This window comes from Benincasa hispida, chromosome 3 (genome assembly GCF_009727055.1).
Source record: "Benincasa hispida cultivar B227 chromosome 3, ASM972705v1, whole genome shotgun sequence".
Lineage (NCBI taxonomy): Eukaryota > Viridiplantae > Streptophyta > Magnoliopsida > Cucurbitales > Cucurbitaceae > Benincasa > Benincasa hispida.
The window spans coordinates 37,173,028-37,188,865 of NC_052351.1; the positions used below are offsets into that span (position 1 = coordinate 37,173,028).

A 15,838-nucleotide genomic window follows, 5' to 3' on the forward strand; every position below is an offset into this window, starting at 1 on the left:
TAGACGGAGACTAAGAGACAACCGCCAACAACAAGAGAGAATACCAAGAATGGCAGAGCAACCGGAAGCAAGGGCCGCCAACGCGAACAATATTATGGCCAACCCCATCCTTCTAGCGAATAACCGCAATAGACCCATCAGGGACTACACATCGCCTAACATCTATGATTTCTCTCCAGGAATCATGAGGTCAACGTTAGATGGATCGAGGTTTGAAATAAAGCCGGTAATGTTGCAGATGATCCAGGCTTCTGGGCAGTTTGGAGGAAGGCGTGGCGAAGACCCGCACGTCCACCTACGGATCTTCATAGAAATCTGAAACACTTTTGTGTTTTCGAATATCTCAACTGAGGAAGTTCGACTCACTCTGTTCCCATTTTTCTTATGTGATCAAGCAAGAAAATGGGCATATTCTCTCGAACTGGGGGAGATAACGTCGTGGAAACAAGTGGTGGAAAAGTTTATGAAGAGGTATTTCCCACCAACCAAGAATGCTAGGAGAAGGAAATTAATAACAAATTTTGAACAGGAAGATGACGAATCGTTCAGCGATGCCTGGGCGAGGTTCAAGCGGCTGGTAAGAGACTGTCCACATAATCACTTACCAGACTGCCTGCAAATAGAGATCTTTTACCAAGGATTGAATCCCTCTTCACAGACCGCTGCCAATGCGGCAGCCGCTGGTGGTCTGCTCGACAAAACATATGAGGAAGCAAAGAGTATACTTGATCGCATTTCCAAAAATCACGAGGATTGGCGGGAAAGCGATCAAAGATTAAGAATTAAAGATAATGACGCAAACAACGGGGCCATCGTATCCCTACAAAATCAAATGACTGCGATGATGAGTTTGATACAAGGCATCGCAATTAATAATACGAGAGCGAAGAAAGGGCAAGTCAGCGCAATTACTCAAATGACCGCAAGTTGTTTCATTTGTGGAGATGCTCACCCAATGGAATAATGCCCAACAAACCCACAGTCGGTATGCTTCATGAGAAATAATCCCTATTCCGATACATATAACCCCGGGTGGCGAAACCACCCAAATTTTGCGTGGAAAAATCAACAACAAAGTTTTCAACCTGTGGCACAAAAAGGAGGACCACCCGGATTTTTCCCGCAAAACAACGGTTCAGCACATAGTCAAGCTAGCAGCTCACAAACACCGCAATCTTCGTCCTTAGAGAGCCTGTTGAAGCATTACATTGAGAAAAATGAATCAATGCTTCAGAATCAAGCTACATCCATTAGAAATTTCAAAGTTCAAATGGGATAAATTGCGGGTGAGTTGAAAAACAGACTACAAGAAGTGTTGCTGAGCTCAACTGAGCTCCCTTGCAATGTTGGGGGTAACGGGAAAGAACAATGCTTAGCAGTCTCTTTGCTAAGCGACAACATGACTGTGGAAGTAAGGGAGAAGCCCATTGCGACCAACTTGAATGCGGTGACAACCAAAGACCCGTTGACCTATAGTTTGGAGAAGCCCGAGAAAATAGACCTTGAAGTTGCGTCCACCCTTAAACCTCTAGATCTTGAAATAGAAGAAGTCCAATCACCAGCAACTCCGTAAAGATTGAAAGAGGAACAAAATGAGGAAGAAAAGATCGCAATAGTGGCTGCAGCGCAGAATGCAATGATCCCACCTAAAATGGGCAACCCAAGAATCTTCCCGATACCATGCTCTATCGGAGAGTGGTCTAGCACTATGTGATCTTGTGGCAAGTATAAACATAATGCCGCTATCAATCTTTAAACAATTGAATGCTGACACATTTACGCCCACAAAGGAAACTCTCCTGCTCGTGAACAGTTCTCGAATACACCCTAAAGGAGAGTTGAAAAATGCCGCAATCTCAATCGATAAATTCATCCTGCTGGCAGACTTCCTCATTTTGGATTATAAAATGGACGAAGATGCACCCATTATATTGAGAAGACCATTCCTTTCGACCGGTCGCGCTCAAATTGATGTGCGCAAGGGGGAAATTGTAATGAACATTCATGGGAAAAAACTCCGGATTAAGGCAGTAAAGATCCCAGAGGACAAAGAAAAGAGAGAAAAGCCACCATGGACATGAACAAATCAGCTTGGAATAAGTGGTCCCTGAGTTATTATATGACTCAACTCAATTAGGGACACAAGTTTTGGGAATCATGGAATCTTCAATTCTTCTCTACTACTCATATTTTTCAATTCACTAAATCTTTTTCAGTATTTATCTATTTTTACTCTTCTTATTCTAAAAAATATTTTTTTTTTGTTTTGTTTAAAATAATTTGACCCTCTCTCTTTTTTTCTTGCAACAATCGAGGCACTGGATTGCGGAGATGTTACGCGAAGAAGCCACTTATCTTAATCTGTCACCGCAACCCAAAGAAGAGAGATCGCTGCAAAGATGGATGCGTCAATACACAATGTGGGCGACAACGCAAATTTGGGGGTGTATTCTTCCTTATCCTTTTTTTTCAAATTTTGTACTATCGCATCGCATTTTAGTTTTAAAAGTCTTATCACCGCGTCCTCTTTGATTATCACAATCATTTGACATGGATAAATTTAGTAAGTTACTGCACGCTGTCTCTTTGCCATTTATGATTTCAATGATGAAAAATGATGCTTAATTTTATGAAGTGAATTATGAATGATATGCGATGATGAAATTGCGTTGTGCACTCAAGTTTCCTCAGCGAAATCCAAGTGTAAATTCCACTGAGTTTCCTGGTAAGTCCAGGGTCGAACTCAGGGACTTGGGAAAACAGATTGCGATGATAATTTTTATGAAAACTTTGTAGTAACTGGTAACTCAATTAATTTTGGGTTTGTTGTTGATTGCGTTAATGAAAAATAAACAAATGCGGTGGATTTGAGAAAAGTTAGTTGTGTGATAGATGCACTAAGTATGCAGATGAACAGGTTGAGAAGATCTTTAGCTAGCGTTACTTGGGAATGCGTAAGACTATGCGATCATGCTACAACCATGCACAACAAGTCATTTTCCAATGCAAATGCGATGCTCCTAAGTCTAGGACGCATGTGTTGAATGCAAAAGTTTCCATAGAGCTTATCCCTAAGTCTCTACTCTTTTCCTATGCGATGATGCAAAATTCATAAAGGCAAGGTGACCGCATATAATCATATTCTATCTCTAGGATGCATGCTATGCGTTGATAACAAATAGTGTTTATTTCTAAGCTCCCATCTCTTGATTATGTGTTCTAGTCTGACTCTCCCGAGCCTAGATTCTAACCTGACCTTCCCAAGCCTAGATCCTGTCCTTAGACTACCCTCCTGAGTATCTCTAATGAACAAATGAAGCATATATTATACAAGATAATCGCATAGAATGAAGATTCCCTAGTTGTGCTAGCTAAATGCTTCTTAACCCATTCAACTGATTTAGCTACTCATGTGTAAATAATAGAGAGTGAACAAATATAGAGAAGTTGATTCCATTTCGATAAATGAGTGGAGTAAAAATTAACAATAGAAGTTAAAGGTAGAGAGCCTGGGAGCAATTCCTTGTTGACCGAGACTTTTAACTGTAAATCTCTATTCAGTTTCAAAGATGTTTCTGCTTCCATAGGCGTCGGCCCTCTCTCTATCCTTGAAGCTTCTGGCACTTTTCCAAGTTACCAGAACGATCTGTCGGCACAACCTCTTCTCTCGTGTCCGTCTTAAAATGAAAGGAAACTATGAACAAGCATGTGTGAACTGAACGTATGAAATTTCGAACTGCTGAACTGTTTAACTGATCAACCCCTTTTCTGAAGGATGTCCTTGGTATTTATAGAACATTAAGGGTGAAAGGCGGCTTCAATTTCATGATTGTACAGATGGGACGACTTTAATTTTTGACTGATGCGCCGAATATTTGTCACTGAAAAGCTGAATTTACTTGTGATCGTTATCGGCTATCAACTTAATTCAGATTCGACTGTCATCAGCTTTCTGTCTCATCGCGATAAATTAGCCTTTTACTCAGATGCGCCCACCATGTTGCGGCGACCAAGTTGTGGCAATCCTTCTTGGGCAAATGTTTGCGAACACAATCACCACAAAGCCTTGCGGTAATGCTGTGTTCACTATCGCATATCATCCATAATTTCACTTCATAAAATTAAGTATCAGCAGTCTTGACACAAAAAGTAAAGACAATGTTACACCGCATCGCATATGCTAGTAGAACATTGAACTCCACGCAGACGAATTACACCACCACCGAGAAGGAACTTTTAGCGGTAATTTTTGTGATTGAAAAATCTAGACCTTACTTGTTGGGATCAAAAGTCATGGTCCACACTGACCACTCGGTGATAAGATATTTAATGACCAAAAAAGATGCGAAGCCTAGATTAATCTGATGGGTTCTCTTACTCCAAGAATTTAATATGGAGATAATCGACCGAAAAGGAACAGAGAACCGAGTTGCTGACCATTTATCAAGGTTAGAGAATCCTTAAGTGGATCACATCCAGTCGGAGGTGAACACATCATTTCCTGATGAGTATTTTTTAAGATTGAAGAACTACCCTGGTATGCAAATATTGTAAACTTCTTGGTCTGCAAACAATTTTTTGAAAACTACACATCCCATCAAAAGAAGCGGCTCATTCATGATGCAAATTTTGATATTGGGATGAGCCAGCGCATACTTCTTCAATGTCATGAATCACCTATGGAGGGCATTTCGGTGGATAGTGCACAATGGTAAAAGTTTTTAATGTGGGTATTACTGGCCCACTTTGTTTAAGGACACATGTGAATATTCCACGAAATGCGATAAGTGCCAACGCACTGAAAGCATTTTAGAAAAAAATGTGATGCCAATGAACATCATATTAGAGGTAGAACTATTCGACGTCTGGGGTATAGATTTCATGGACCATTTCCATCGTCAAATGGTCATAAATACATTCTGTTGGCCGTCAACTATGTTTCTAAATGGATTGAAGTTGTTTCATGCATTGTAAACGATGCAGCAACAACCTCTAATTTCTTATAGAGAAACATCTTCACTCGTTTTGGCATTCCATGTGCTATAATAAGTGATGAGGAGACCCACTTTGTGAATCGTATTGTTAACAAATTGTTAATCAAATACAATGTCCACCATAAGATCGCCACTGCATATCACCCCCAAATAAATGGACAAGCAGAGGTTTCTAATAGAGAAATCAAGTCGATTTTAGAAAAGGTGGTGAATTCATCACGGAAGGATTGGGCCATGAATCTTGACGATGCCTTGTGGGCATATAGGACTGCTTATAACACACCCGTAGGTATGTCGCCGTATGCTTTGGTGTTTGGAAAGGCTTGTTATCTTCGGTTGGAACTAGAGTATAAGGCGTTGTGGGCATTTAAGAAGCTTAACTTTGATCTTAAGGCTGCAGGGGAAGAGAGAAAATTTTAGCTACTAGAGTTGGATGAATGGAGATTACAGGCATATGAGAATTCCAAAATTTACAAAGAACGTACGAAGCGATGGCATGATAAGCGTCTTTGTGAAAAAAATCTCCAGGTAGGTCAGAAGGTATTACTATTCAATTCTAGGCTACGTTTCTTTCTAGGAAAGTTGAAATCACGTTGGTCCGGGCCTTTCATAATTAAGGAAGTATTCCCGCATGGAGCGGTAGAAATGACAAAAGAAGATGGGACCAACACATTTAAGGTAAATAGACAAAGAGTAAAGATGTATCATAGAGGGGATTTCATGTTAGAGTTCAACAACATGCAGCAGAAGTATCAAGGATCCATAAGCATTCTAATTCACTAATTTTGACAAAAACTAAAGCATGTTGTTCATAAAAATGGGTTTTTAGAACATACCTTTTAAGAACTCTTCAAGAAAATCATCTGTTCAGCTGCTGTCTTCACTGGATATCAATGTGAACCACCTCAAAGCCTTGCCTACTATGCTCTGGGAGCTTTAGGCAGAGTTGTGGGACTCAAGAACAACTTGTAGATGTGGAGAAACAAAGGAAGCTCACAGTAGCAAGTTGAAGAAGACAACTTCTTCTTCACCACGATTTTTCTTTCAAAATTTTGTATTCCTCTTTTTTCATCTCATTCTCCAACAACTCCAATCTTTTTTATATATCAAGACGAACATGCAAAGAGATGGAGTGCATGACTTGCAGCTCATGCTTAGAGAATCAAGGTAGAGAAGATCATGGTTTGTGTGTGAGCATAAAAGATGATGATAATGGAAAATACTCTTTTTCCATTATGTGCCATGCAAAAACGATTTTTCCATTTCATTTTTAAATCATTTTAATTTAAAATTTTGATTTTCTTCAATTAATTTCATAACTTAACTTAATATCAAATATTAAATCAATTTTTGCACAATAATCAACTTTATATATTTAAATCATCTTTATATTTATTCTCTTGTTCTACTTAATTTGAACGTTTCAAATTGATTTCTCAAGCTACCCTAAAACGTACCCATTTACGAGCTAGTAGGGGGACCTTGCGAACCTACAGATCATGGGCTCCAACAATCCAAGATTAATCGGCTAAACTCATTAGACCGATCTAACCCCCATTCGTTAACTAATGGGTGATTCCACTAAAGCCCATAGCTAAACTCCCCTCACTGTAGATATATTATGTCCACTCGATATAACCATGATTAGTAAGTTAACCCTTCACAGGTTGCTCGTAATAATAGCTGGGTCAAATCTCTGTTTTACCCCCGAAATTACTTCTTATTCTTTAAGTTCCACTGATCACCTAATGAACAATTGATTTGTGATCCAATCGATAAATCGAATCCCTCTCAGGCCAATGAGAGGGTGAGGTCTCTTGTTCAAGACCCAAAATCAGCATTTGAAGGGAACAACCTCTCTGCTAACCCTAATCGGTTAGGAGTGAATTCCTTCTTGCACCCTATGTTCCACTCTCACCATTTGCAGATCAAAGGATAATCTCGAACAAACAGGAGTTCATAGTTAGCTCAGGATTAAGGTTAAGTTACCTAGGTCATCGCTTTGAAATTGTCAGTCTTAAATAGTAAATAGCGTTATAAAGTAAGAGTGACAAGTTTCGTGGTCCGATCTTGCACAAAACTCATTTGTACAGGACACCTCCACTCCTCATGTCTCAACATGCACAAACTAGGATCACTTTGTATGTAGCACTTTACAACTTTTTGTAATAACTACAGAGTAGGCCGCATCCAATAGTGTTACCAGAATAAGGTACCCAATCTTATTCATATACTATAGATCATTTTGACTATTTACTCGAACCTGATCCACTTGTATGTCTCCACATAAAGTTCAAGTACTCATATAATGGTCAAGGGACTTAGGTTTATTGGATTTCTAAAAAAATATATATATTCAATAACAACTTTATTGAATTTTCAGAATAAGTTCTAATGTTTACAAATCACGAGTTTTAGGATATAAAATCCCAACAAACTTCCACTTGGACTAAAACTTCAGTGGTAACTTATATATCTAATATATAAGACTGAGTTTCTGAGTTTTATAGAGAAATACAATAAACTAGGGCATCCCATACCCATGGCTTTTGCCATTTAGTATCTCATATCTAATATTTCTCCCACTTGCCCTAGGTTATTAACCTCTGGTATTTCTAGTCTTACTAGATGATTCTTAAACACTTTAACCGAGAGAATCATTGTAAACATATTAGTATACAAATAGGTTTCTTATGGGGATTTCATCTTTTTCTCAATAATGGCTAGGAAACACATTTTCCTTCCACTACATTGAGGTACTCTCAACTCTTTGATTAAGATGGTTTAACCTACCTTAACAACCCTTGTTAACAGTCAGAGCTAGAATTCATTATACTTCGATCTTAGCTATTTAAATATCTAAATATTTGATGATGGCTATTAACAATTTGATTCTTAACAGAAGTTGTTATGAGATAGAACAAACATATTTCTTGAAAATGAACATTTCATTTAACACAAAAATATGTACAAAAGGTTCATTACAAGGCTTAACAAAAGCAGGTAATTTTCATCTTCATCAGCAACTTCTTCTACTGGATGAGCTGAGCAAACGGTCTCCAGGATCTAAGTAGCCTGTTTGCCTTTCTCTGATCTCTTCTCTGCAAGATATTTAGGGCAATTTCTCTTCCAGTGCCCCAGCTCGTTGCAGTGGAAACATTTCCTTTTCTCTATAGGGGTTTCTTGCTCTTCTTACCAGCAGGCTTTTTCCCTTTCCCTTTGTCTTTCTTCGCTGGAATACTCTTAGTTTGCGAAGACAAGGCAACTTCAGGCTTGGAGAACATTCCTCTCTTCTCTGTTGAAGTAACATTTACTTTTGGTACTGGTTCCAAACCTTTAGTTCTCAACATAGTCTGAAAAGCCTATAGCTTATTAAGCAGAGTTATCAAGTTGTATTCAATTTTATTCATCAAGGCATTGGTACAAAATTGCAAAAAACTCTTCGGAAGAGATTCTAGAATAAAGCCAATTTGACTTCTCTCATCCATCACAGCATCGTTCACTTTAGCAACATTAAAGTGAACCATCATGTCCAGAACATGTTCACGAACATTGATCCCCTATTTCATGTGACTATTGTAAATGTATTTGATAGCATCATGCCTCAGGGTAAAGGACGGCTGTCCAAATATCCCTCTTAGAGATTCCATAATCTCTTTGGCAGTGTTCATACCCTCATGTTTTTTTTGCCAAAACGTCAGATAGGCTGACGAGGATATAAGCACGGACTTTATCATTAGCACTGATCCATTTATCAAACGTTTCCCGACCAGTTCGATTGGTATTTGAGCTAGGAATGGGAGGACATTCCTCCGTTAAGACAAATCTCAAATCGTCTATCATGAGTATTGTATTCAAATTTGATTTCCAGTTTACATAATTGTCCCCAATCAATTTTTCTAAAGCCAGCAATTGTATAATAGAACTCGTTATTCTAAAATTATAAACAAATTTTATAAGTGAATTGTTTTTAAATCCAATCAAGTTTTAGCAAAGTGATAATGTACCCATAATCATTATTTTTTGCAATGATACTTAAGTGATTTAGAACAAATGTTACCGTGGGGCAGTCAAGAATTCCTTCACAAAAGCAAGACAATTCTTGATCAAATACTATCTCCAGAATAACTCATATTCCGATAGTCATTTAGTTATCATTTTCGGTCAAGATCATTACTAACATTTAGTAAGTCTTGTAAGTGTAGACCCGCCATTTTTGGATCTTATAGAACGGTATGAGTATGCCTCCGAAATAGAAGACAATACTCAAGACGAAACTATAAGACCCTATTCATTTTACTGAAGCCTGGGTTGTTCCGAATCCTATGTTACAACCCTCCGTAGGGACCGCCGCGGTTAATGACTAACTAGTGCCGCATGAAAAACGACAGCAAGCGCAACATAAGAATCTCACAGTTCAGACTAATGGAGGAGACCGTAAGACAATGTTGACACATTTTCTTCACCCCTTACTATGAACGACTTCCCCCATTCACCTTGTTATTGACCCATGCAAACACTTTCCGTATGGAGCAGTCGAGGTAAAATCGACAAGAAACTGAGCATGGATTTCACAGTGTGAACTCTTGAGGAGTGAGAGCTAATGACTTTTATTCTCCCACTGAAATGTTCTAAATGTTCGGGTATATTTATACTTAGGTTAGATAGCTAATTTCATACAACCTAAGTCTAAGTAATTTATCCAAATCTCTTATAATTGGATTTAACCTACAATGTCTAGGTGATAAACCATTTTATTACCTCATATCACTCACAAATGCTCATAAAACCAGTTACCAAAGCTCAATTATTCGACTATAATCCCCAGGTAGGAGGTGTTCCATAGACCGTCAACTTAAATACCCACAACCTTCGACAGGATTATATACCGGTTAAGTTTGTAACCTAGTTTTACAAGTTTAACCACCTATTTTAACTCTTAAAACAAACGGTTAACCTAAGTGAGCATGCAGCTGGTCTTTGTTATGGATTTTAAACGTCTAACCAATTTTATAACAACTTACAAAATTTAGACATGCTTAACATCCACGACAAACAACGAAGGTATCTAATATAACTATTATATTAAACATAACCCTAACATGCATACTATATATCATAACAATTATAACATACTGTCAATGCATGTAATATGCTTCCTACGGTGGGTTTTAAATCTATATGGCATACTATATGCATATACATGAATTTATTTAATTATCACATACATCTCATGTATAAACAATTAAATACTAACTGTTATGGTTTTCGTTTTGACATAAACAAGCAAACAGATAGATAACTATTACAAACAACTTCATAATCCTCTTTGAACCGCTCGAACCGCTCCAAACCGAACCCAAAACAACTTGAACTGGGCTGGACGAGTCTGAACCGGACCAACAAAGCCTGAACCAAACCAACCACAACCATTTGAGGCTGAACCGGATTGAACCTTGAGTAAACCGGTCAAACCAGTTGCTCTCAGTCCAACCTTAATATGCTGCTAAGGCCGATCGTGTAGTGCCTAAAGGTAATCGTCTAGCATCGTCGCCTTTGGTTGAAAGGAAGTACACGATTACATAGTGTTTGCTGGAAGCTAGACGATCGTTTAGCTCTATCGCATAGGACTAGACGATCGTTTAGTTCCATCGCAGTGTAATTGTTTAGCTCCATCGCATAGTACTAAACGATCTAGCTCTAAACAATCTCGCTATAAACGATCTCGCTCTAAGCGATCGTATAACACCATTGCCCACGCATTCAAGTCATCGTTTAGTATCCATCGTAGCTAAACGATCACATAGCTCCATCGTATAGAACATCATTGCATCGTATAGCATTTATCTACACAATCGCTTAGCTCCGCGAGCAAACGAACACTCAGTGCTATCGCGTAGCATTTCATCGCATCGTTTAGCTCGCATCGTTGCTAAACAATCGTATAGCGCCATCGTTTAGCAAAATCAACGAATTGTCTAGTTCCCACTACTAAAACTAAACAATCGCGTAATGCTATCGTATAGTAAATGAACGCATCACTTAGCTTCCGCAGGTACACGATCGTTTAGCGTTCAACATCACAACGACTAGCGCATATTACTAAACAATCGTTTAACAACTGGACCTCAGCAACAGATTGAAGCAGAAGCTGAAAACTCTGGAACAGCAGCTCGACCTCATTTGCTTGTTTCTTCAATTACATCTTAATTTCAACTCTAATGACTCCAAATAAATTACAGACTCTTGCTAACACAAAAATGCTCATCAAACAAGAGCCAATTACAAATGCCAAAACAAAGAAAACTATAGCAGTACAACAGTTTCATATATCTCATGAAAAAACACCCACCTTGCCAAAATTAGACCGAATTGAAAGCTTAAAAGATGGCCTGATACCAATTGTTAGAGTTCAACAACACGCAGCGGAAGTATCAAGGAACTATAAGCATTCTAATTCACTAATTTTGGCAAAAGCTAAAGCATGTTGTTCATAAAAATGGGTTTTCAAAACATACATTTTAAGAACTCTTCAAGAAAATCGTCTGTTCAATTGCTATCTTCACTGGATATCAATGTGAACCACCTCAAAGCCTTCCCTACAATGTTCTTGGAGCTTTAGGCAGAGTTGTGGGACTCAAGAATAGCTTGTAGATGTGAAGAAACAAGGGAAACTCACAGCAGCAAGTTGAAGAAGACAACTTCTTCCTCACCACGATTTTTTTCTTTCAAAATTCAGTATTCCTCTTTTTTCATCTCATTCTCCAACAACTCCAATCTTCTTTATATATCAAGATGAACATGCAAAGAGATGGAGTGCATGGCTTGCAGCTCATTCTTGGAGAATCAAGGTAGAGAAGATCATGGTTTGTGTGTGAGCATAAAAGATGATGATAATGGAAAATACTCTTTTTCCATTATGTGCCACAAAAACGATTTTTCCATTTCATTTTTAAAATACAAAATGACTTTTAAATCATTTTAATTTAAAATTTTTATCTTCTTAAATTAATTTAATATCAAATATTAAATTAATTTTTGCACAATAATCATCTTTATATATTTAAATCATATTTAAATATTTACTCTCTTATTCCGCTTAATTTGAACGTTTCAAATTGATTTCTCAAGCTACCCTAAAGCATACCCATTTACGAGCTAGTAGGGGGACCTCGCGGACCTACAGATCATGGGCTCCAATGATCCGAGATTAATCGGCTAAACTCCATAGACCGATCTAACCTCCATTCGTTAACTAATGGGTGATTCCATTAAAGCCCATAGTTGAACTCCCCTCACTGAAAATATATTATGTCCACTCGATATAACCATGATTAGTAAGTTAACCCTTCACAGGTTACTCGTAATAACGGCTAGGTCAAATCTCTGTTTTACCCCCAAAATTACCTCTTGTTTCTTAAGTTTCACTAATCCTTTAATGAACAATTGATTTGTGATCCAATCAACAAATCGAATCCCTCTCAGGCCAATGAAAGGGTGAGGCCTCTTGTTCAAGATCCAGAATCAGCACTTGAAGGGAACAATCTCTCTGCTAACCCTAATCGGTTAAGAGTGAATTCCCTCTTGCACCCTATGTTCCCAGCTATTCATTCGGTCTTATCCTCAAAATGGTAAGCTTATTGAGCAAAGGCAATTGGTCTATTCTCACCGTTTGCAGATTAAAGGATAATCCCGAACAATCAGGAGTTCATAGTTAGCTCAGGATTAAGATTAAGTTACCTAGGTAATCGCTTTGAAATTGTCAGTCTTAAACAGTAAATAGCGTTATAAAGTAAGAGTGATAAGTTTCGTGGTCCGATCTTGCACAAAACTCATTTGCACAGGACACTCCCACTCCTCATGTCTCAACATGCACGAATTAGGATCACTTCGTATGTGGCACTTTACAACTCTTTGTAACAACTATAGAGTAGGGCGCATCCAATGGTATTACCAGAATAAGGTACCCAATCTTATTCATATACTATAGATTATTTTGACTATTTACTCGAACCTGATCCAGTTGTATGTCTCCACATAAAGTTCAAGTACTCATATAATAGTCAAGGGACTTAGGTTTATTGGATTTCTAAAAAACAATATATATTCAATAACAACTTTATTGAATTCTCAGTTAAGTTCTAATGTTTACAAACCACGAGTTTTAGGACATAAAATCCCAACATTTCTAATGTGAGAAAACCTCCGTTGACTAAGGGAAGCCAGAATAAAGAAGCAACACTTAATCCCTGCGATGACAAGCGACACACATTCATCAGGGATGAAGTGTATCCTTTTTTAGTATCCTTTTTTAGTATTTTTCTTGCCAACTTTTTCTTTCATACTTTTCATCTTCTTGATATTCATCACACTGATCATAGTAAACGATTGTGATGGAGCAATGCGATAACCTCAAAACACACAATCGGTTCAATCAGCCCATCGCAATCAAAGAATCAGCCCACCACAGGAAAGGATGCGATCAAAATGATGCAGGTGAAAAATTAAATTTGGGGGTTGTGTCATTTCTTGCCTCATCTTATTTCAATTTTTGCACTTCTCAAATCTCAATTTGATATTATTGAATTCTACTATTGCATCCTCTTTCATTTGACTCAATCCTGAATTTTTTATTGCTTTATTTGTTTGTCACATTCACCCATTGCCCATTATGACTTCAATGATGAAATTTATGCTTCTTTTCTTACCGCATGTACTAGAGTTAGATTAATTTCAGAACAATCAATTCACGAAACATTTCTAAAATTTAGTGGTCTATTAGCTTTCCTTCAAAACTATTTTTACGAAATTTCCTGAGTCCATCGCATGAATTATTTCATCTTTCAGCAATGAGGACATTGCTGCGTGTTAAATTTAGGGATAGTAATGTTATTTTCAACCTTGTTATTTTTGAAAAATTCATTTCAATTTAAAAAAAAATTATATAACATTGAGATCGGATCCTGCTCGTAGTTGGATGTCCGCATGACACCCATGGGGGCAATCCAAAACGAAAGTGGGAATTGTGATCAACGCAGAAACCAAGTGTTCGCAACTCCGCTGCCAAATAAAGAAATGGGCATGAGTTTTGACTGAAAAAGAGTGCATTGCTCGTAGTTGGATGTCCGCATGACACCCATGGGGGCAATCCAAAACGAAAGTGGGAATTGTGATCAACGCAGAAACCAAGTGTTCGCAACTCCGCTGCCAAATAAAGAAATGGGCATGAGTTTTGACTGAAAAAGAGTGCATTGCTCGTAGTTGGATGTCCGCATGACACCCATGGGGGCAATCCAAAACGAAAGTGGGAATTGTGATCAACGCAGAAACCAAGTGTTCGCAACTCCGCTGCCAAATAAAGAAATGGGCATGAGTTTTGACTGAAAAAGAGTGCATTGCTCGTAGTTGGATGTCCGCGTGACACCCGTGGGGGCAAGCCAAAACGAAGGCTAGGCACTCGGATCAGCGCAAGATCACAAAACGAATATCCAAATTGTGCGAGGGTCAAAATCACTTGAACACCCCGGTTTGATAAAGTTGAAATAAATCATGCAATGTCATGGAAACAAGTAAAGATTTTTTTTTTAAGATTAAGTTCACGGTCCCTAAAGATTATAAATATTTTAGGAAGAGATTAGGATAGAAATTAAGAAAGTATTGGTTCAGTAATTTGAATAAGGCACCTTGAGAAGTCTAGGTAGAGTGAAAACGATTGAAGTTTTGAAGAAAATATTTAGTTTATGCTTGAGGACAAGCATTGTTTTAAATTTGGGGGTGTGATAACTGGTAGAAATACAAGTTATTACCGCTCAAATTAGTAAAACAATGGGAGAAAGTGATGGTAAAATAGGCGATATTAGTAAGAAGAGTTGCTTCACCTTGAAATCTATAAATACCCAATGCTTCCAGAGAGACAAAAGAGATGGAGAGAGAGCAAAGAGATGAGGCAAAGCCGACAGAAATCGCTTTTCAGAAAGATCGAGAGACTGTCAGAAAATAATACAAAGGAGAGAAGTCCAACCCTTGCAAGAGCAGGATTCTGCAAATCAGAACAAAGTTGAAGTGATAAAGAGCAGTAAAAAGGCCACGGAAAGCAAGACATTGCTTACCTGGCTTGTTATTTCTCAATCCATTTGTTGTTTTATACTCAACACTTTATTTGCAAAAATGGAAACTTCATTTCAATTTATGTTCTGTATCTCCACACCATGCATGAGTAACTAATTTTTGAATGGGTTGAGAAGTACTTAGCTAGCATGACTTAAGCTATGCATTTTATGCGATCATCTTGTCTTATATATGCGTCATTCATCATTTGGAAGTACTTGAGAAAGTAGTCTAAAGATAGAATCTAGGCTTGAGAGGGTTAGATTAGATCGCATAAGCAAGAGTAGAGACTTAGAAATAAGTTCTATCTTCTGCTTTCCATACACATCGCATGCATCCTAGAAATAGAAAATGTGGCATTATGCATTGAGAAATTTAGTACTAATATTTGTGTATAGCATGATCGTATGACTTGTACACAAGCTTGAAAAATGTTAGCTAAATCTTTTCTCAACCCCTTCATCGCATACTTGTTCTAACACTACGCTTTCATCACTCCGCGTTCAATTCCATCACATAGGAAAGTCTAAATTAAAACACCATTTACTTCTTTATCACCACGCAATAGAATCAAAGAGTCCATCGCATATTTGTTTAGTAGTCCCTGTGTTCGACCCTGGACTTTCCAGGAACCTAAGAAGGCTTATACTTGGGCTTTGTTAGGAAAACTTGTATGATCATCGCATCCACACATCATCGCATCAAGGAGCGAAACGAAACACAACGGAAACACAAAT

At 38.0% G+C, this 15,838-nt stretch overlaps 1 non-coding gene across 1 annotated transcript; it reads right to left on the reverse strand.

Moving 5' to 3' along the window:
• Positions 1–496: 496 nt before the first annotated feature.
• LOC120074872 lies at positions 497–603 on the reverse strand. Its single transcript, XR_005481150.1, has one exon. It is a non-coding gene; the product is annotated as a small nucleolar RNA R71 (small nucleolar RNA).
• Between the last annotated feature and the right edge of the window lie 15,235 nt (positions 604–15,838).